Source organism: Marmota flaviventris, chromosome 11, assembly GCF_047511675.1.
Source record: "Marmota flaviventris isolate mMarFla1 chromosome 11, mMarFla1.hap1, whole genome shotgun sequence".
Taxonomy (NCBI): Eukaryota; Metazoa; Chordata; class Mammalia; order Rodentia; family Sciuridae; genus Marmota; species Marmota flaviventris.
Genome location: NC_092508.1, coordinates 111128064 through 111150660, shown reverse-complemented (window position 1 = coordinate 111150660; position 22597 = coordinate 111128064). Strand labels below are relative to the sequence as shown.

Genomic DNA, 22597 nt, shown 5'->3' with positions numbered 1-22597 from the left:
CCCCTGGACCATCTACTATCAGTGCCTTCTTTTCCACATCCTTATCTTACCTCTCTGATCATCCCACCAAAATCCCCACCTTTTAACAACAAATTATGGCTTTGCTTCACAATCTATGTTCCCTTCTGCACTCAGGGAGCTCAACGGTATCAGAAAAAAATAAATGAATGAATATAGAGTACCCACATAAACAATGTGACCAGGTTACTGAGGCCCTGGTTTTCCCCAGGTCTCTAAGCATAATAATTCAGGACTTTTCTTGTCCTCAGCCAACTCCATTTCCCTTCCTCCTCAGCCAAGCTTTAGAACATGCACTACCTTCCTTCCTCCCACCTGCTAATTAATGGACCTTTCTCATTGCCCTACCTCCCCCATTCTCTTGTGTGTTAAAACATTCTCTGAGCACACACTGTATGCTCAGCATTCCAGACAGGACCAAATCTCACAGTGCTTCCTCTCCATAAGCAAGAAAGTACCAGGGACTAGGCAATGCTGAGAATACACATCTTTACAAAATAGGGAGCAAGCATGGGCAGAGGTAGGGCCCACCTCACTCCCTGCTCACCTCTGCTTTCTCCAATTTTTTAAAAAAATATTTGCATTAAAATTCAAATAACATACTTAGAAATGTATAATTCAGATGGTGGGTGGATGCTCAGCTCAATGGTAGAGCATGTGCCTGGCATGCATGAGGCTCTTGGTTCCATCCTCAATACCAATAAAAAAGAAAGTGTACAATTCAGTAGCATGTCGTACATTCACCTTGTTGTACAACCATCCCCTCTGTTTAGTTTCAAACATTTCTATTGCCCTAAACAGAAACCCTGAACCTAGTCTTCCTCCCCAGGCCCAGGAATGACACTCATCTGTTTCCTGTGTATGGATTTATCTTTCCTGGGCATTTTATATCAATGGAGTCAGCAATGCCCTCTCCAATTCTGAAACAGCTCTGCCCTTCCTGCTTTGTTCCTCCAGTCTCTCTCTCTTCAGTGTTTTTGGTCCGAGTCTCACAACTGTCCGGAAATGCCCAGCCCCCTCCTGCCTATGCCTTGGAAATCTCCCTGTGAACTGGTCTTGCCTATGAGCAATTCTCTGACCCCTTAAAAAACAAACCCATACTTCCTTTGACCTTCTTCCTCTTGTCAGTACAGGTCCAACACCTTCCTTCCCTTCTCAGCCTCTGATTCATTCAGCAGAATTTGGGAAGGTCCTCAAAGATTTCCAAATGGACAAAAGCAATAAAAACTCGAAGGCCTTATGTGTTAGTCAGCTTTTCATCATTGTGACAAAAATACCTGACCAGAAAGAGGAGCAAAAGTTCATTCCAACCTCCCAGCTTCAGAGGTTCAGTCCCTGGTCAGCCAAATCCATTGCTCTGAGCCCAAAATGAAAACATCATGGCTGAAGGGCATGGTTAAAAAAAAAAAAAAAAAAAAAAAAAAAAAGCTGCTTAGTACATGACAGCCAGGAAGCAGAGAGTTCCAGTATCCAGGTATAAAATACAATCCCCAAATTACACCCATAATGACCCATTTCCTCCAGCCACGCCCCACCTGCCTACAGTTAGCAGCCAGTAATCCATTCAAATTACTCATTCTTTGAATGAATCAATCCACTGATTAGGTTACAGCTCCTCATAATCTAATCATTTCACCTCTGAACAGTCCTGTATTAACACAAGAGTTTTGGGGGAACGCCTCATATCCAAACAACACCACCATATCTCCCCGGTACGTCTGGTCAAATGATGTATGTGACCATGGATAACTGGTGATGAAGTGTCTCCATGCCTTCTCAATTTTCTTATCTGTAAAATGGGAATCAGAACACCACTTACATTGGGTCTTTTTTTTTAATTTTTAAATTATAGATGGACACAATATCTTTATTTTGTTTGTTTATTTTTATGTGGTGCTGAGGATGGAACCCAGTATCTCACATGTGCAAAGCAAGCTCTCTGCCACTGAGCCAAAACCCCAGCCCCCTCATTGGGTCTTTTTGAAGAGTAGATGAGTATACCGAGTACCCGAAATGCTCAAAAAAATGTGTGAGGCATACAGTGAGGGTTCAAAAATGTTATCACCAGGGTCAGGATTACCTGTCTCATAAAACCCTTGGCCCTGCTTGCTCAGGAATGGCTACTTTAGCAGCCATTTTTCAACTTTGGCGGCCAACTTCTTTTCAATGTAGCCTATAAGTGCAAGAATTTTTCAAAGGACTGGCTCTTCCAGGGTAACACTTTTTTAAGGTGATATCATCCACTCTCCTGGCTTTCACTGCTACCTGATGCTGGCAAGGCCTCAAACCACCCCCCCCCCCATTTATTCTGGTCTTTACTTCTGGCCTCGGTTCTGCACCTACATGGGAACACCTTTGCACACATTAGCACCCCGAGAGTGCCTTGAATAAAGTGTTCCCTGAATTAAGAATCATCCTGCCCTTGCACTTCTCACCACCTCCCTGCCTGCCACCCTTTCCCCTCCTGACTTGAGTTTTCCATGATCTCTCACCAAGACATCAGCCTGCCCTTCCTGTCCCATGGTATTCTGTACCCTGTTTTGCATACAGTGGCCAGAACACCATCCAAAATCCAAATCTGCCCAAGCCACACTCCTCCTTAAATTTTTGCAGGTGCCTACCCTCCACTGTTCTCAGGATCAAGCCCAAATGCCTTCCCAGGGAAGGCTGTCCCTAATGTATCCCATCTATGAGGTGCTCTGGGAATGCTGACAGCTCAAGGCAGTGCTAAAATCAGCCCACACAGCCCCCTCTGGTGCAATGCCTTTCCACCAGAGTCTGCCAGATTCTGCACCCATCTCATGCTCAGTTGAAGCCTTCTCTGATGCCGTGGATCAGACTAAGTACTAAGTACCCTTCTTGCATGAAACTCACTGACACTAGCATCTTATGGGTCTGTGTTCCTCTTTAGACTGTAAGTTCTTTAAAGACCCTGTTTATCTTCTCCATCTATGCATCCACTCATCCACCCACCCACCTACCCATATATTCATCTATTCACCAAAAACATCCTGAAGGTTTTGTTGAACTCAGCTCTTGAAAGGAATAAAATAGCTAACAAGGCAGACAAACTCACTGCCCTCAGCTAACAATACAGCAGTGTAGACAGAAAGAAATGTGTAACCACCACATGCCTTCCCTAGCAACTATACAGGCTCCCTGAGTTGAAATCCTGTCTTCACCACTTGTTAGCTATGAAACGTGGGGTATGTTAGTTCACCTCTAAATGCCTTAGTTTCCTCATGTGTAAAATTAGAACAGCAGGGCCTAACTACTACTTTCATTTTTTGTTAAGATTGAGAGCTAAGAGATGTAAATTGACAGAAAGGATCCATAAAACTGTCTAGTACATCATGCCTGCTTTCTAAGAGTTAGTTATTCTTCCTGTAGTTGGAGCAATGGGAAGCATTTATGGCGGGGTCCCACCCTGGATGGGGATTCTGGAGCTGTAATCGCCTTTGTGCCAGTGTCTTAAGTATAAGCCCTTGGTAAATGTTTATGGAGCCAGCCAGGTCTTGGAGAGCCCTTCAAGAATAGTTTATTGGCTTGGCACCAAAGACTTTCAGAGCTTAAAGTCACACAGGATAACATCTGACCCAACCCACCCACTTTGGCGAAAGAGACAGAGGCTCACCAGCTAAAAAGTTAGTCATAGGGACCAGCCTCCAAATCTCCTGACTTCCTGGTAGGTGTCTTGTGGTGGCCTAATCCAAGCAGCTTCACGTCACCCCCAGCAGCCCAGCCATTTTACATCTTCCATCTCCCTCTTTAATGGCTGCTGCTCACCACCCACACGCTCTTTTCTCCCCTTGCTTCCCTTTCTCATGGCTCTCCTCCAACCTAGTTTTGTTTTTCTGCCTGTCTTATGGTTGGGGGTTCTCATTCTTCCAAAGAAATGTCTACCCTTTCACAAAGTGAACCAGATATGGGTATGCTCTTCATGATATGGCTCAAACGAAGCATGGGGCAGGTGCAATCCCTGAGCCTTCCGGTCCCCCTTCAGGACTCCCTGATCACTCCCAATGGGAGGGAGATTTTTCTTCATCACCAGAAAGTTACATTTTGCTACCCTGGGATTCAGATGTTTTAGATACTCCAAGATTCCTAAATAGTTGTTGTATGGTATTGTTTGGGGAATAAGAACAAGAAAAAAAGTGTACACATGTTTGGGACAGAAACTCTATTTTTCCCAAAAAGTTTTTTCTAAATGGCTGAGGCTTGAACCCAGGACTTCCTGCATATCACACACATGCAGATCCCACATTAATCTAGATATACAACAAAGGGCAAGTAATGGCTCTCAGTTCAAAACTGTATCCTAAAGTTCCAACCACGTACATAAATATCGCACATCCACCCCTTCGCTCTAGCTTCCCAGAAGTGGCCTCTACATGGCCTGTCACTTTGGCACTGCAGACTGATGACAAGTGGCATTCCAACAGGACTTTTATTTTTTCAGGCTGTGGTATTTACAGAACTGCTCTACTCTGAAACTTCTGCTTGGACACTTCCATAGGCTTAGAAGGCAGCCAGTGAACTTAACACTGTGAACAAATAAATCCTGGTGTGCTGCATAAAGCTCTTGATTACTTTCCATGGTTGGGTTATAATGGCATTTATAAGAGCCTTGCACTTCATGTATCTTTAAGGCTGAGCCTCTGTTGAGTTCTCATGCACATGTCTGACACTCACGGGAGCACAAAGCTCATCACAAGCCTGAGTGGGGCAAGACGGGGAATGTAGTTACATTGAAGGGCTGGGATTTTTAGACTACATCTCTTAGAAATGATTATACCACACAAATTTGCCTTGACAATAACAGCCATGGACACAGTGCTAAAAGTGGATGGTAAATTTGTATGTACATGCCTTAGTACTGAAGAATTTACTACAATCCAAATCCTTGGGTTCCACATCTGTGGATTCAATCATCCATAATACAAAATATTTGAAAAAAGGGCTGGGGGTATAGCTCAGCAGGAAAGCATGAAGCCCTGGGTTCAAGTCTCAGCCACTCAGAAAAAAAAAATTTTTTGGAAAAAAAAAAAATTTCTGTACTGAACACATGTAGACTTTTTTTCTTGTTCTTATTCCCCAAATAATACCATATAACAACTACTTACATAATATTTACATAGTATTAGGTTTTATGAGTAATCTAGAGATGATTTCAAGCATGGAGAGGATGTGTATAGGTGAGATGTAGACACTATGCTACTTTATGTTTTGGGTGCTGGAAAAATAACTTCTGGACACCAAGGGACAACCAAATGTCACTGTCTTAGCTACTGGCTATGAAGATGTTTGCCCTGAATATGAGATGTTAGGAGTCTTACTTTGTTTTTCTTGTAAATGCTAAGGCAGATCTGTTCTTTTAAAAAATAAATGAAAAACCATTTATTTTAGGAAAAGAAAAATCACCTGCCTTCTTGATAAAACACTTTCTACACGAAAGACCTCTAGCACATCTTTCTCTTGCCAAAAACCTTTTACCTAGCTTAGGGGTGTTTTTCTTTGGCTCAACACCTAGAACAGGACTCATCCTCAGAAGGGCATTTGACATGCACCACATGAATTCATTTGTAGATGGGTGGCTTGAGTCAACAGCCTGTGATGGAGAACAGGCAGGCTTTAGAATCAGAGATCTGCATTGAACCCCCAATCAGCACCTGATTTGCAGGGGATCCTACATCCTTTTATGTTTGTTATCATCTTAGCCTAAACATTAATAGCACTACTGTTACCTCTTAAAGAGTCCAGGTTTCAATGATAAATTATGTGGTCACCTTGCTTATTATTGGAGTTACTGCAGATAAGACTCTTCACACGGTCTCAAGTTTATTCAATGAAAACAAGGGAATCTAACTGTCACAAGCATGAAATCAGACAATGTGCACAAGGCTTGTTTCCAGAGTGTCCAGAATACCAGTTTCCATGCCCAAAAGGTCAGCTCTCAGGAGAAAGTGTTTATCCATATACATCATGGACTCACCTCTTCCGGGCAGGTTGAATATAGAACCTGTATTTCCCACTTTTTATTGCGATAATATCTATAAAATAGGAATGAGATCTGTGTCCACAGCTGCACATTAATTCCATCATCCACCTGACTAGGAGATGACTCATTCATGGATATTTAAATGCCTACATTCTAGATCTTCTGGGATTTTATTTACTCAATCTACAAAGGTGGGGTTAAGATCAAGACAACCCAAATCAAACCTCTATAAAACAGGCTAAGTGAATGTGGTACAGAATACAGAAGGCTAAGAGGTCCTTTGAAATAAGTGTGATTACCACCTGTTAGTCAATTGACTGTGGTGAGTTTCTTGCTTTCTTAAGCCAAAAACAGCTGGCCATATAGATCCCATGGAAGAACAGCTTGTTTTTTTTTTTAAAAAAAAAAGGATCTTAGATACCGCACTTTAATAATGAGGCCTAATCATATTCACAGTCTCAAACATGAATCTGTACTATCAATCAGTGGGTCCAGAAAACAATAGAATTTTGTTATTACCACTTACAGAGAGAGAGAGAGAGATGAGATGAGATGCTGTCACTTCATTGCTAAGCTTGTTAAATACACATATGTTCTCCCTATTTCAAATGAATAGTAACAATTTCCACTTCTTTAAGAGGTGGTTTATACTCAAGGAGAAATGTGAGTAATAACTAGATCCATAGAAAAATGAAGAAAAAAAATCATGAGACTATTTAATCCCAATCTTCAGCATAATATTTTTGGAAACAAAGAATGGAAAGTTATTCTTCCCATTATCATTTAATATGATTGTCCAAGGTATTTGTGTTGAATATGTGAAGGTCCTTGCCTACCATAACTTCTAAAGAATTAGAAAGGAAATGTTCAGCATTTTCATGCTCTAATCACAGACTTAGGCGCTATAAGAAGAAAAAGATGCTCATGGCATTACAACAATAGCTTTGTGTCTGGAGGACATCGAGAAACAGTGCAGAAAGCTATTCTGACAAAGTCACTTCCTATCAGCAGAAGTTTCCAGAAACAGAAAAGGGCTGACAGCACTCCAGAAATCCAGTTATAGCTGCAGCACAGCACCTTGCAAGCTGGACTCACTGGGTAGCAAATTAGCAACCAAGTCAAGTACATACCTATGGAGCTGTCTACCTCTACCCTGAGTCCTAATTTCTAGAGAACATTCTTCTCCCACATAAGCCATACACACACAACCCCCTACACACACTCACAGGCAGGGAGCCATCTGCAAAACAGAGTAACTTCTTACAGTTGTGTTGGTTATTATGTAACTTTGAAGCATATGAAGAAATAAATGTCTGGTTTTTTCTCCCCTTGAAAAACTGAAGCAGAAATCACACTTCTGGTTAGGATTCACATAATCAGTATGTTTTTAAGTAAATGCTTCATGTACCTTATACAACTTGACAATTTCACCAAGGGAATGTTCTAACAAACTTGCCTCCTCAAAATATGACAGAAGAGTGAGTCACAGATATAGTTCAACTGGTTGACCAAGTCTAAGAAGAAAACTAGCCAGGTGGAGATAAGCTCACACCCACTCCAAACCCTTGTCTGACAGCCTTGGGGAAAGCCAAGGAAGAGAAGGACTCCTGGTGACAGGGAGGGACAGGGGAGCAGCAGGCTGTATGTACCCTGAATGTTTCACAATGCTCTACAATTTCTATACCACACACCCCCCCCCAGAAGACTGAAGAGGCATATGGACCCCCTCACAGAAGGATTTTTTTCAATGCATAAAATACATAGGATCTCAAGAGGAAATCAATTATATTTAAAAAGTTGACAAAATATTTTTTAAATTATGATATAGTAATACATATACGTGTTTATTTAGCACATTAAATAACACTGTCTAGCAGCAGGTTTAACAACCACTATAATTTCCAAGTGGCGATGAGTATTGATATTTTAAGATATCTGCTAACCATGTAGAGTGTGAAATCAAAATATTGGATATCTATTGGTGAAAAAGTCACAAATAACACTCATACTGCAGCAATTTGAGGCTAACATTTAAAGGTGAAAGAATTGCAGCAGGGTGCAGTGGTGCCTACCTATAATCCCAGAGACTTGGGAGGTTGAGGCAGGAGGATCACAAATTCAAGGCCAGCCTCAGCAATTTGAGGAGACCCAGTCTTAATAAGAGAACCGGGGATGTAGCTCAGTAGCAAAGTGTCCCTGGGTTCAAACCCCAGTATGGAAAAACAACAACAACAAATGAAGGACTTGCTAAATTTTGCTACAAATTAGTAAACATCAAACTTGCCACGAAAGCTCACAGATCTCCCTGAACACTTGCAGTGGGCTCATGTGAAAAGTCATGTGATAATCTGATTTAATCCTTGCTATGATTTCACAATGGTTTGTCCCCCCCACTGTCCAAGTGGTAGAAATGAACAGTGAAGGAGGAGCCTAGTGAAAAGTAAGAGGAGGCTCTACCCCAGTGAATGGATTCATGCTATCTCAAAAGAGTGGTCAGGTCTCATAGGACTGGATTCCTTCCCATGAGAATGGGTTGTGTGAGTTTGGCTCAAAAGTGAGTTTGGCTTTCTCAGCTCACACTCTCTTGCTTCCTTTTCCATCATGTGAGCTCTCTCACACACTCCCACCATGTGCTCTCACTGTGTGATACCATCTGCCACGTTTTGATGCACTCAGGGGATCCTCACCAAATGCTGGAACCATGCTATTTAGACTTTGCAGCCACCAGAAATGTGAATCAAATCCTCTTTATACATTACCAATCATCAGGTATTTTTGTTGTAGCAGCACAATGTGGACTAATATAACCTCCCATTCCTGTGGTCTTTCCAGAATAATGAAAATACCCACAAGGGAGCCTTTGTCCAAAAAGAACAATTAAACCACATATGTGGGAGAGCAGAAGGTCTGCACCAAGGAGAGTCTACCACATGTATGTGTGACTGGGAGAGGAGCAGTATGACTGGGACCAACATCTATATTCCTTTTTACTGATGCATTCAATGTATGGGTCACAGGTTGTTTTTTAAAATGCTTAACGTTAGCAGTAGTAATTCAGCTGAAGTATTGGACTAGAAGGGAAAAGTTATTTTATAAACCATCTCCCCTAGCACTGAAACCTATGGGACCCCAAAGCCTCCAGCTTATAGCAAATTTCCAATACTCCTTTACTGTCTAAAGTCAAATTATTACATAAACTATCTAGACATAGTTTCAAACATACTTGCTGAATGCCATAAGAATAACATAAACGGGAATAAAAGTAACTTATGACAAACCTGATGTATTTCAATATGGAATTAGTTGGGCAGGATTACTCTAGTAGCCATAATAGCATTGTTAGATGCCTGCACTTTATGTTAAAAAGGGGGGGGGGGTCAGATCCAAATGTAAATGTGAAATGGAGAGTCACAACCAACTGAGAGGTTATAAAATCATCGCAGATGAGGTAATGCTATATGGGTGGTATGAATCTCCAAGGGTAACTTCCCCAACAAAACAGGGAGCAATCTTTTTCTTCATTGACTAGAAAAGTCAATGCCTTTTTAAAATGTACAAAAATGATGTTTATATGGAAGTTAGGTATAGATTGAGGTTTGCTTGCCCATGATAACCTAGTTGTAGCATACAGCTTGTGGCACAAGAATGTTCTTCCCACATAGATGTTTTACATCTATAATGGTTTGGATCTGGAATGTCCCCAAAAAACCTCATGTGTTAAAAGCATGGTCCTCAATGCAGGAAGGTTCAAAGGTAGATTTTTAGGCAATGACTAGATAATGAGGACTCTGACTTCATCAGTGGATTAAACCATTTGATCAGTGAAGTAATCCATCAAATGGATGGAAGTAGGTCACTGGGGGTCATGCCCTGGGTTTAGTCTATCTGTGGTCCCATCATCTTCGTCTCCCCCAACCCATCTCTCCCAGCTTTCCATCTGCCACGAGTTTAACAGCTTTCCTATACCATCCCTTATGCCATAATATTTCTATCTCAGAGCTGGCTGACATGAACTGAGACCTCTGAAGCCATGTGCCCCAAACCAACTTCTCCTCCTCTTAAGTTGTTCTTGTCAGGTATTTTGGTCAGAGTGATAAAAAGCTGACTAACACAGCACTCCTGATCCTCACCCAATAAGTGCTATAGCAATTCTCAATGAGTGACAGTGAAAATTGCCCCCCCACATTTCTGAAATGCCTATAACCACACTGTTGGGTCTGAGGCTAGACCAGAGTCCTATCTTTAGGTCCCACCCCTGCCTACCTCTGAGTGATTTCAAGCTGGCACAAAGAGGACACTCCCTAGGTGACTGGGGCAGGCACTACAAGAGAAAGCTTAGACTTGTATAGCAGGTACCTTTACCCAGAGTTCTGCCCTTGGGACAAGAAAAGCGGAATATAGTAGGGAGAGAAAATAAGCAGCCAGGCAGATGGAAACAGGAGGAGCCTAGATCCCAGGATGCAGGTGGCTCCTGGAACCTCTCCCAGTCCCTGATGTGAATTCTCCACTTTGGCTGCAACAAGCTCCAACAGGTTTCTACTGCTGGTGCCCAGAAGAATCCTTATTAATTATACACACCCAGCCACCTGGAGGGAAAGCCACCCACCTGAACTAAGGGGGCAGCAGCAACAACAAAAATGCTCAAGGGAACTTACTCCGCTGTCAAAGAAGCTATGTTTCTTGAGGAAGGTCCCTCAGATCTTAGCTAAGCTTTTCATGCTATCGTCAAACCTCATCCATTTTGATTCTACCCTCACTGCCAATAAAAGAAATGAGTCAGTGGCCACTCTTCATCTGGCATTTCAGATTCTAAAAAGACATATCCAGATCAATCTGAAGTCTTTTCTGCCTCAGCTCTTGCTCATCAATTCCATGAGCCACACAACATAAATAACCATGTCGTCCTTCCTAACAGGCTTGGAAAATGTAGGTATTAAAGAAAGTTGTCCTTTAAGGGCCCAATTAGGTCTGAGTGAAAAAAAATTTTTTTTCCTAAAATCTGTTCAGCTGCAAAAGTTCATAATTTAATGTCTCTAAATTGTATTATGCTCAGAAATACTACCACCCTAATTCAGAAATGTGGCAATAAGGACCACTTGCCAGAGATGTTCTTAAAAGAAGGCAGGATCACTGTTTCTCTACCTCTTCCACTAATGGACTCCATTATATCACACACACACACAAAAAAAAGGCCCTGCTGGAATCTAATGAATAAATAACTAGCACTTGAATGGAATTTGTGTCCATTTTAATTCCAATTAGTTTCCACTAGAAAGCCTTATTTAAATTAAAAGGGGGAGGCACAACACTACTTATAATCAAACACTTCAGAAATGCTTGAAAAGTTTCCTAAGCAAGCCAATCAGGTATAATGTTAAATAGCAAATTTTAACTGCTGGGTCTAAGTAAATAGAAAAAGTTTGAGTATGGCATGGGAGATGGGTTAGTATTCTGTATCTATAGTATATTAGAAGTACCCAGGGTCACTTCCAAATGGAGAGTCACAACCAACTGAGAGATTATAAAATCATCCCAGTGCAAGAGTCAGAAAAGTTTTCCTTCAAAGGTCAGAAAATAAATCAGGCACTTCAGGCAAGGTCACCATGACTCATCTCTGCCAATGTCAAGTGAAAGCAGTCATAAGCAATACAAGAACAATGGGAGGGCCCCATTCCAATAAAACTTTATTTACAACAGGGGCAGCTGGTCATAGTCTCCTGATCCTTGACCAGCATTTTTTTTAAAAGCAATAAAAAGAGAATAGAAAATATTGGAGGACATCATACTAATAAAGATAAGTACTGTTTCGTAAAACTTTACTTGCTGTTACATATGTGAATTCTGAGTCAATATATGTTATTACTATAGATTCAAATCAAAAGCTGACAGAATAGAAGATTTGAAAAAAAAAATACATTGTTGAGGCTGGGGTTGTGGCTCAGTGGTAGAATGCTCACCTAGCACATGTGAGGCACTGGATTCGATCCTCAGTACCACATAAAAATATATTTTAAAAAATAATAGCATATGGAGTAAAAAAAAAAATCTTTCTTAACTGTTCAAGAACAGAGTCTGCTTCTGAGTGAAACTGGTGAGAATTTAAAGAACTTTAATGTTGTGCTAAAAACAGGGAAAGAGCAGATATCATGGGACATTCATTCAGCTAAAATTATAATCTTAAAAGAAATATTAATTAGTTACAACTAATACAAAATGATCTTCCAGAGGACACTAAAATTACTTCTCATGTTTTTCAAATATCTAATAAGAGCTGTGTATCAACTGTTGCAAATTTCTCCATAACTCAGTGGCTTAAAACAAACATGTTTGTACATAAAGGTACAGGTTAGACGGGTGATTCTGCTGACACAGGCCAGGCTGAGCTGATCTAGGCCAGACATGCTCAGGAGACTGTGAGCAGCTGATGGGTCAGAAAGAAGCTGGATAGTCTAGGATGGAATCAGCTGGCATATCCTGGCTCACCCCACTGGGCTAGTCTGGGCATATTTTCATGGTAGGGGCAGAGATCTAAGAACAAACCCAGTACTGACAAAGCCAATCAGAAACACATAGGAGCTCTTAAAACTGTTTATACACAGTATTTGCTAACATTCCATTGGCCAAAGCAAGTCACATAACCAATACCAGGGGTGGGGAACGGGAAGGAAGCAGAACTACAAAGCTACTGGGGGAAGAATGTGGTTATAGACAGGCCATTAATCAGAGCCATTAGTGCAATCAATCTACCACCAGTGATATTTATTGTTTATTATCACCTTGGCAGAAGCAGAGAGATCTGACATTATTTCAGGTTTTTCCATTACTATTGCTCATTATGTTTGTTCATAATCACTTGTAAGGCAGAAAAGCAGAATGAAAAGAATGAACAGCTTTAAAACGCAGGCTTTTGTAACCTGGCTCTTCCACTTCTGGCTATGTGACCCTGAACAAGTTTGCTTCACTCCTCCGTTTACTCATTATAATAAAAGGTTCAGGGACATTTACATACTATGTGACATGTAAGAGTACTTGGCTCTCTCTCTGGCCTTAGCAGAACTCAAAATTTATTTAGATACTAAAATGCTTTGCAAATAGTTGGTGTGACTATGTTCAAAAAGAGGAATGAGGAAACAGGTAGATTTTCTATAACAGTTAAACACCTTCACACACACACACACACACACACACTCACAAAAAGCTAGTTTTCATAAAGGGTAAAGAATCGTTTCCTTTCAAAGAATTTTGAGGACTGTGGTAAGCACAAACATGTCCCCCGAAGATATTCATAACAGAATCCCTGGAACCTATGATCATATTACCCTACAAGGCAGATGTGATTAAATTAAGGACCTTCAGATGGGGTGATTACCATGGATTATCCTGATTGGTCTAATCTAATCACTTGGATCCATAAAAGAAAAGAACCTTTCTCAGCTCTCTCCAGAGTACCAGCATGGGGGCAGAGCACAGGACTCAGCTCAGGGTTGGTGGTGCTGAAGGAAGGGGACGCAAGCTGGGAATTCAGGCAACCCCGAGTAGTTAGGAAAGGCAAGAAATGGATTTGCCCATGGAGCCAACAGAAAGGATGCTAGCTGGTGAGACTCCTGTTAGAGCTTTTACCTACAGAATTAAAAGTGACTGAGTGTTGCTTTAAGCTCCTGGGTTTGTGGTTGTTACAGCAGCAATACAAGGATGATGTAATCTAACAATGAGGAAGCAGAAAAGTCTCTCTTAGCCAGGTGCAGTGGTGCAAGCCTGTAATCCCAGCCACTGAGTAGGCTGAGGCAGGAGGATCACTAGTTCAAAGCCAGCCTCAGCAACTTAGCGAGGCCCTAAGCAACTCAGTGATACCCTGTTTCTAAATAAAATACAAAAGAAGGCTGGGGATGGGGCTCAGTGGTTAAGCACACCTGGGTTCCATCCCCAGTACCCCCCCCCCCAAAAAAAAAAGAAAGAAAGAAAGAAAAAGGAAAGAAAAGTCCCTCTTGAAACAACAGGACTGGTAAGAATTTCTGGAACTTGGAGAATATTAACTAGACATGGCATCAAAAATGGAAAGCCGTTTCTGATTCTGGTTTTAGGGGCAGCTGGAGAAAAGGCAATATGATAGAAATAGCAACTCACGATATCATGTACTTTTAGTACACTTTATAGGAAAGAACAATAAAAATCATCATCCTCAGCATCTAAGCACCCCTACTTATGACTAGTGGAAAGGCCTCACTAATAAAGTCTTCCACAGAAACTCTGGAGATTTCATTTATATGATGCTATTCCATACCTGAACTCCAACACTTACTGCTCACTTTCTGTTTTGTAGATGACAATAAGGTAATAACCCCTGGTAGGTATTAAAACACACACACACACACACACACACACACAGAGTTTAAATCTGTTGATCTTCATGAGCCCATGTATCATATGCACTGTGAATGAGGCAGATGTCAACAAAAAGTCCACAGAGTGATTTGAAAAACAGAACTTTATAGAGGCACAAAGATCACATAGGACCTTAAAATTAGGAACACACCTAAGAATATTTGTAAGGATAGATTAAAGAAGCTAGAGTTCCCTGGAGGTTTTGTGGGTGTAAAACCTCCCACACCCCCAGGACAGGAGAAGCTGAGTGACACGTCATCTGACAGATGAGAAGCTAGGTTCAGGAGCACAGAGCCAGCCCACAGGGTGACAGCAGCCCAGCTCAGAGGCCTCACCTGCCAGAGTTGGAGTTCACTCACCAGCCCCACCAGCAGGCTTCTCTCGTGACTCCAGCATGCCAGGCCCTGACACCAGGCAATGAGCTCCCAGTCTGTGCCTACTCGAATTCCAAACTCTTCTCTGTGTATTTCTTGGGTTAGATGTGTTTTTGTTTTTTGGTTTTTTTTTGGGGGGGGTTGCTTTGTTTTGTTTTGTTTTGTTGGAACAAGTCTAGGGCGAGGAAATTTGCCCTTGTGGGAGTTTTTGAACATTTGAATAACAAATAAGGCCTGGTGAACTTATAGAAGAAAAGTGACCATATTTACCCAAGAGAATGACATTTGCACCTACGAAACAATGTACAGGGTAGACTGCCCACTTAACAATGGATGTCACCTTTACATCTAGCAAGCATAATGATTAAAAATCAAAGAGAAGTGGGGAGGATGTATCATTCTTAGGGGAGATTAGAAAATTGCATTAAAGAGGGAAAGCAACAGAGAGGCCTGATACTGTGTTGCAGGGGTCTCACAGAGGACTGCAGAGACCTCATAGTGTACATTACTAGGAGAGGAGATAGAAAAAAGCTCCCGTTTCCGTACATGCCCCCCCACACACACACATTTTGCTGCTTCTTCCTCTACTAGCTCTAAAAATTATAGTAGAAGAAGCTGGGTGTGGTAGTGTGGCCTGCAATTCCAGTGACTGTGAGGCTGAAGTAGGAGGATCACAAGTTCAAGGCAAGCCTCTGCAATTTAGTGAGACCCTGTTTCAAAATTAAAAAAAAACAAACAACAACAAAAAGACAGTGCTAAAGTGCCCCTGGGTTCCATCCCCAGTACCCAAAGAAAAAAATATATATACAGAGAGGGAATGACAGAAATATATCAAACAGAAATACTAACAAAGGTACCAAAGGAAAACAGAAAGATGAAAGATGAGATTAACAGGGGCATCAGAAAGTGCTTCCCTAAAGAAGATGTGCAACATAAAGAATTGGTCATTTAGAAAACTCATTGCTATGAATACTAGTAAATTTAAAAAAAAATCAGAGTTGAAAATAACAAATTGCCTAGAAAAAAAAAAAAATCAGCTGCAAGGAGACTGATATAAACCCTTATCCTTTAAATGTAGTTGCTTCACAGGGAAACACAGAAGTCATGTAAACAGGATTTGGCCCAGCTAGTGGCTGTGTCAATGCAGAGTCCCATTTCCCAGGATGCTGTGGCACAGAACCACAGAATTTTGTGAGCCCGATCATCTTCTGGTCTTTGGACTTCAATTTCCCCAGGGAAAAATACTGCTTCACTAGAGGAAGGGAGGTTATTTCTAAGCTGAGAGTCAGGACCAAGGCTTTTCATTTCTAAACATATAAAAGTAAACATCCCAAAAGATAATGATAATAAAGGGTTGGTTCTTAGGTAAGCATTTCACTGTCTGCTAAGGGGAGTTTATACAAGAACAAAAGTAACTTGAATGTTTTCTCAATCTTTTTTTATTTTTATTTTTTAATTCATTGAAGGAATTTGCTTATTCTACACCTCTTTTTGTCACAGGTGTAGGATGTGTAGGATCAGACAACATCAGCACTGAACAGATCTCTGGAGTTCATTCAACCCCCTTACTTTCCAACCTGAGGCCCAAAGTGGTCATACAGGCTGACTCCGTGTATTCACATTTGCATTTGTCTTCATGACTGAACTTAACTCTTGGAGTAGGACCTAACCACAGAGCTACTCAAGGAACTCCAAACCCCTTGAGCAGCTAAGTTCTATTTATTGAGCAGAAACATTTTGAAGTCAGGAGCAGGTGAGAGAACTGATGCCTGATCCATTCCTAAACACAAGAAGGGACCAGAAGGAAAGGAAATGGAGCCCACTGGTAGACCCAGCAGCAAAACTCCACCAAGTGGGTGATCTCAGGGGTCAGAGGAACATCTTGCAGGGCCTCTGCGCTCTTTCTAGGATTCCCCACACTGTGGGGTTGCCTTCACAGGCAACCTTTACTAGTTGGTTCAGGAACAGTTCTGACACCACTGCCACATCACTCTGTGCTCTTAAAGGTGAAAAATCAATGCCTAGAGGAGCAGGAACCCAAAGACCCATTGAGAGAATTAATTAATAAGAGTAAAACATAACGTTCAGCCCAGACAGTATCCTTAAAATGTCAGACTGCTAGGGTGGAACACACCTGTAATGCCAGCAACTCACTTGTAATCCCAGCTATGTCAGGGACTGAGGCAAGAGGACTGTGAATACAAGGTCAGCCAGGGCAACTTAGCAAGATCCTGTCTCAAAACAAAATTTAAAAAGAGTATGTGTGGAAAGGGGAGTTTGGGCATGTAGCTCAGTGGTAGAGTGCCACATGCCTAGCATGTGGAAGGCCCTGGGTTCAATCCCTGGCAAAACAAGATGTCAAATTGCACAGGAAAAGCAAGAAGAGAACACATCACTCAAAAGGACATAAATCACCTACGTATCCCCAGCCCAGGAGGGGAAGGAACTGTGCCACTCCCATATTTGCTCCCCCACCATATTCCAAAGTGAAGCTGGATGTGAGTCCACTTGGGGACTCTAGGAAGACCCAAAAGTCCAGCACATTCTCTTCCCGGAACATCTCTATAAACAAAGCAGGCACACATTGATATCAATTGTTCCCAGGGGACCCAGGGTCAGGGCTGAGGCTCAGCATTGTCACTTCCACCTGCTGGTAAGCAAGTCTGTCAACCTATTTGCAGGTCTGTGTCCTCAGCTAGACAGGAAGGGGATCCAGAAGGACTCCACTGCTGTCCCTTCCAAACCCCAAGTGTCTTAAGACTTCTTGGTTGGGATTATAAAGGAGGCCCTGCTAAGTATATGACATCCTTGACAGCCTTAGTAACTAGACATGGTCTAGCTAGCATGGGCTCTGGGTTCAAATCCTCACACTGCCTTCTGAGGCTGTTCAAGACTTTGGATAGATTTCATGACCCTCCATGTTACAGTCTTTCTATGTATAAAAACTAGGAGCAAAATGTTTCAGGGTTGTAATAAGGATTAAATGAGATAATACAAAGGAAGCATGTAGACTAATGTCAATTATGGAAGATAAATCTTTTTCATCATTATCATTCTTATTTTCTTGATTACCTGTTCTTGACATTTTTCTACCAAGACATATAATCTTTGTGACAATCACCATTACGACATACTTCCATGGCAGGGACAGAGATGTAGAAAAGAACCAGAACTGTCAGAGTGGAAGACTTTTCTGTGTGAGATACTTATAAAAAGCATTTTATACCAGCATGACAGGACCCATAAGCAGTTCGTGTGCAGAAGTACAACACTAAGGAGCTCAGACAGGAGTAGGGACTGGTACACCTCCAGGGCCAGTCACAACCACAGAGGAAGCAAACAAGTGAGCTCTTGTTATTCTAGGGATAACACTGTAAGGCTGACTTCTTAAGTATATTGCAAACAGCAATACTGAACTCTTACTAGTAATAAAATATTTGGGCTACACCTCACCCCTGAGCTCATGGACAATAGGGTAGAGAAAAGTTCCTTTTCCATTCTCAGCAGGGCCAAGGTCCAGCAGGCATTAACACAGGCCTGGCAGTGGAGGTGACAAAGAGACAGTGCCAATTTCCAAGGAGAACGGCTCCCTCCAAACCTGACACAATAGCTTATACCTCTTGCCTCTCCAGACTTTCGAGGCTAGACAAGGAGCCCCAAGAGGAAGGCCCCGCTCTGATTCCAGAAGGCTGTGTGTGTAGGCAAGAGAGTCGATTCCTTCAACCCTTCTTACGCATGCATACAACATACAGAACAAAGTCAGAGAAAGGTACAATAATTCTGGCAATGGAAAAAATAAAATAGCCTAAATGGGCAAACACAGCTTAAGTCCCCACTCTCGGCTGAGAGCATGGTCGCAGTACTAAAGGCTCCTGGGACTCACCTTGGCGGCTTTCCAAGAGCTATTAGCTATTAGTTTGCATTAACACACTGAAAGAGAAGGTCAGATAAATTAAAAGTGAGAAGGTAATTCAGAGAAAGGACATCTTCATACTAGGCGACAGCAGAATGCATGACACATGGTAAAGACTGGATATATACTGAGTGCACTTACAGACAACATCAGGGTCACACATGCATTTGTGTTAGTGATATGGACACAGGCTGTAAAGTGCATACAAGACAATAGCTTAGCTGAGAAACTTTATAAAACTTTAAGGGTTGAGAAGATCTTTACTGAATTTTCAACAGAAATTTCAAAGTATAGCCATCTTCGGACTATTAGGAGTGACTCTATACTTCAAAGCAATTATTAACTTTAAAGGCAGCCTGGTCAAACCTGCACTGACAAGTTCCAAATGCTCCACTGTCACCTACATGGCAATTCTGCCCCTACGAAATATAAAATTTTTACCTCCCTTTTTTTAAAGTACCTGTATTCTGGAACATACATACTTTCCTTCAGTCTAAACTATCCATCACCTGTTCACCTGGCACCAGGATACATACTTCTACAAACTGTCAGTCACCATAGCAACCCCCCAGAGACAAACCTGAAGGAACCACTTTCCTGAGACTCACTATAATAGCATCAACATAGACAGCCACCCCACCCAGCCCCCACCACCCCTCATAGAGCCAGGAGGACAGGACAAACAGGAGGACAAGAGAGAAGAAAATGAATCCCTGATGCTCTTTAAGCCTCTTGGAATCGCTTAAAATCCCAGTCAGGATAATCACAGAGTGAGAGAGGGTACACACTTCCAAGCCCCGAGGGTATTGATGACTATTCTTTGTGATTTTCCTGACAAAACTTATTCCATTGTGACCCTGCAGTGACTTGGACCCCCAAACCTGTGGAACATAAGGAAAAGGTCAAATGTCAGTTTGCTGTCTGGGACAAGTACTGAGCAGCTATACTTCTCAGGGGAGGAGTCAACTCCCCACCCTCCCTACCTCCAGTTAGAGCCACAGGGGGGACTCTGGCATCTCAATGCCTTTGGAGACCAGATGAGCAGAAGAGTGGTTGGTTATTTTTAAATTGAGAAAACTGAATGGGAAGGGAGAAAACCTGATTCTTGTGATCTCTTAAGGCCCCTTCCAGCTTCCAGATTCTCCCAAGGAACACTGCATATGCACATACATATGCACACGCTTCTTTATAAAAATGTATACGGATGTGTGTGTATATATATAAATGAGTACAGTATTCACACTTCCAAACACAAAGTACTTGAAATGCACACTGCTGAGATCAAAAGGCTAGTGAGCTGCTTTGCAGCAGCTGGGACTGAAGCACACAGATACCACTGACAGATCTGGGCAGAGCCTAGCAGCTCTCCTGACATTGCAGTTCACCTTAAAACCAACTGACTGGTGGCCATTTGGGTAGCTGCAAACCCTGCAAAACTCCATAGACGCTTTCTCCTAGTGATTCTAGTCACAAGTGTCCAAAAGCCAGAAGTTCAGGCTGGAAAAAAGGAAGGAGAGGAAAGAAAATGCCCAAGCCCTATCTCCAGACACCCAGCTCCACCACAAACAGTAGGCTGGCAGAGCAACTTCCTTCCTCTATTCAGTTCCTTAAAAGGGCAAAAAGGTCACTCTCTTCCCACCTTGATTTTCAGGGGTCCCCCCTCAACACGTTGATCACAGGTACATTAAGTTGAAAATTGGAGAAAACTATAAAGTCCTCTAAAAGGAGGAGCTTCACTCTGATCCTATACTGTCAAACAAATTTAAGGGTGTCCATCTCAGCCCTGAACAATCAGAACAAAAATAATTTATAGCAAAGAAGAAAGGAGTAAAAATCCCTTCAGATGAATGAATTGAGATGGTTTATCCCAGGTTGTTATTTTCTGGGATCAGACAAGAGTTCTGATCCCGCGTCAAGAATCAAAATGTGGGTGACAGAGGCCAATATCCGGGATGCGATAGAAGTAATAACCAACCAAGTCGCTCAGGTCCTGACAAAGAGCTGGGGAGCTTTGGGTTTAATTAACTTGCTCTCCACTTACAGACCATTAGAACAAGATCCTCCTCTTAACACTTTGTTGACAGATGTGCTGCCAGCCCACAGGAACAGTTTGCCTCCCTTCCAACTTCACAGCCCCAGTAATGCCCAACATTTCCTAAACGGGCCAGCAGGGCCGGGTACAGACATTGGCGTCCTCCCAGTGTTGGGTCCTGGCAGGCACAGCCAGAAGTATGGGGCCTTAGACCTCCACTAGCGTCTCAGAAAACCATAAGCATCACCTTATCTGTGCAGCCCAGAGATGCTTGGCTGTTCTTAACGCTGCTGGACAATGCAAGCGCCACCCCTTCGCTCTTCGACAGGGTGGCTAGAAAAGCGCGGCTTTGTGTGTGACAGCGAGTGTGCGCGCGCGAACGTCCCCAGGCTCACACACCCCCTTCCACCTAGCCTGCTTGCAGCTCCCGGTCTGTGCGCGCGAGGGGCGCATTGCGAGAGAATCCACCTGGCAGACAGCCGCGCCACCAGGCCTCTGGCCACACGGCCTCGGGGAGTAGGGAATGACATCCACGCCCCAGTGCCCAACCGCAGGGATGGCCAGAGAGAGCAGAACCCGGAGCCCGGCAAAGGCCAGGCAGGCGCCAGGGGCACAGAAGGGCGACAGGAGGGCACAGCGCTCCCCACTCACGCAACCCCCCGCCCCCAACTTTTGGAGCTGGGGGCCAGGGCTGCTCGCTACTCGGCAGGAAGTTCACAAGACCGCACTGAGCATGCTCTTGGGGAGTGTGTGCGCGGGTGTGGGCTCTTTGCTCCCTCAGCCTCAGCGACCCGGCAGCCGCGCTCAGAGCTCTGGCCGGATTGTGGTCCAACCCTTAGTCCCCAAGGGGCCCTGGGGCCCGAAGGGCCTGCCTGATCTCCTGGCCCGGAGAGCCTGCTCGCCTCCTCCCTCCTCCCCAGGAGCCCGGGGCCAGTCCCCCTCTTTCTTCTCCCCCACTGGCCCATGGACGAACCCACCCTGCGCGCCTGAGTCCCCGGGACTCCAGCACGGCCCACGCCTGCAGCATGACCCCATCGGGCTCCTCCAAGGTTCGAGCGCCCATCTGCCATTCCCGGCCGCTCGCCTCCAGCCTGTGCCATCAGAGCCTCCTCTGGACAGGTCCAAGGAAAGCTTACAAGCCTCCTCGACCCGCGGCCTGGAGGGCTTCATTCTCCCCTTGGGAGGGGCTGCCCGGGGCAGGTGGGAGACTCACGGCGCGCCCCCCGGCTGCACTCCTGGGTCCCGCAAAGCGGCTGCGGCCGGGGAACCCACGCAGCCCCGGAGAGGCTGCAGGCAAAGCCTGGGGCTGTGCCGCCTCCGGTGCAGGTTCTCCAGCGCACCCCTGTGCGACTCCCCGATCCCCCCGCGGTCCCCGCTGTGTGCATCTCCCCCCGCCCCGGGGATGGCGAGCTCCGACATGATCGACCGACCCAGCAGCTCTTACCTTCTTGTTGAGCAGCAGCAGCAGCAGCCGGGATCACCTCCCGCCGCCCTGCCCACAGGGCCCGAGGCGCAGCTGGGCGCGGGGTCGCGGCGCCTGGAGCCTGCGGCGCGGCTACCTGGGCTGGATCGCGCCCGGGGCCGCCGCCGCCGCCGCCGCTGAGCCGCAGGGCCGCCGCCGAGCGGGCCGCGGCAGGGACGGTCTGCAAACTCCCAGCCCTGGCGGGGCCGCGCACAGCGCGTCCACACTCGGCCGACGCGCAGTAGAGACAGTCCTCTGGGGTCCAGTGGACCAGGGCAAGGGAGTCCGCCCGCGATTTCTTAAAACCCTCTGCCACCCGACCTCTCCAACTTCTCTCTGCTTCTGAGCTCGCGGCTCGCGGAGGCAGGGATTCCGGCCAGGGACATTCGGCAAACTCCCCGCCCTCCCCGGAGGAGCG

The 22597-nt window shown here is 44.1% G+C and overlaps 1 protein-coding gene across 6 annotated transcripts in view; it reads right to left on the bottom strand.

Annotated features, from left to right (window-relative positions):
* The window catches only part of Mgat5 (alpha-1,6-mannosylglycoprotein 6-beta-N-acetylglucosaminyltransferase), a 325975-nt gene extending 303684 nt beyond the window's left edge, over nt 1–22291 (bottom strand). For all 6 annotated transcript variants that reach the window (XM_071619287.1, XM_027954040.2, XM_071619288.1 and 3 more), the window contains exon 1: nt 22162–22291. The gene's annotated coding sequence lies outside the window, so the exon portion shown is untranslated. The remainder of the gene's footprint in view (nt 1–22161) is intronic.
* Between the last annotated feature and the right edge of the window lie 306 nt (nt 22292–22597).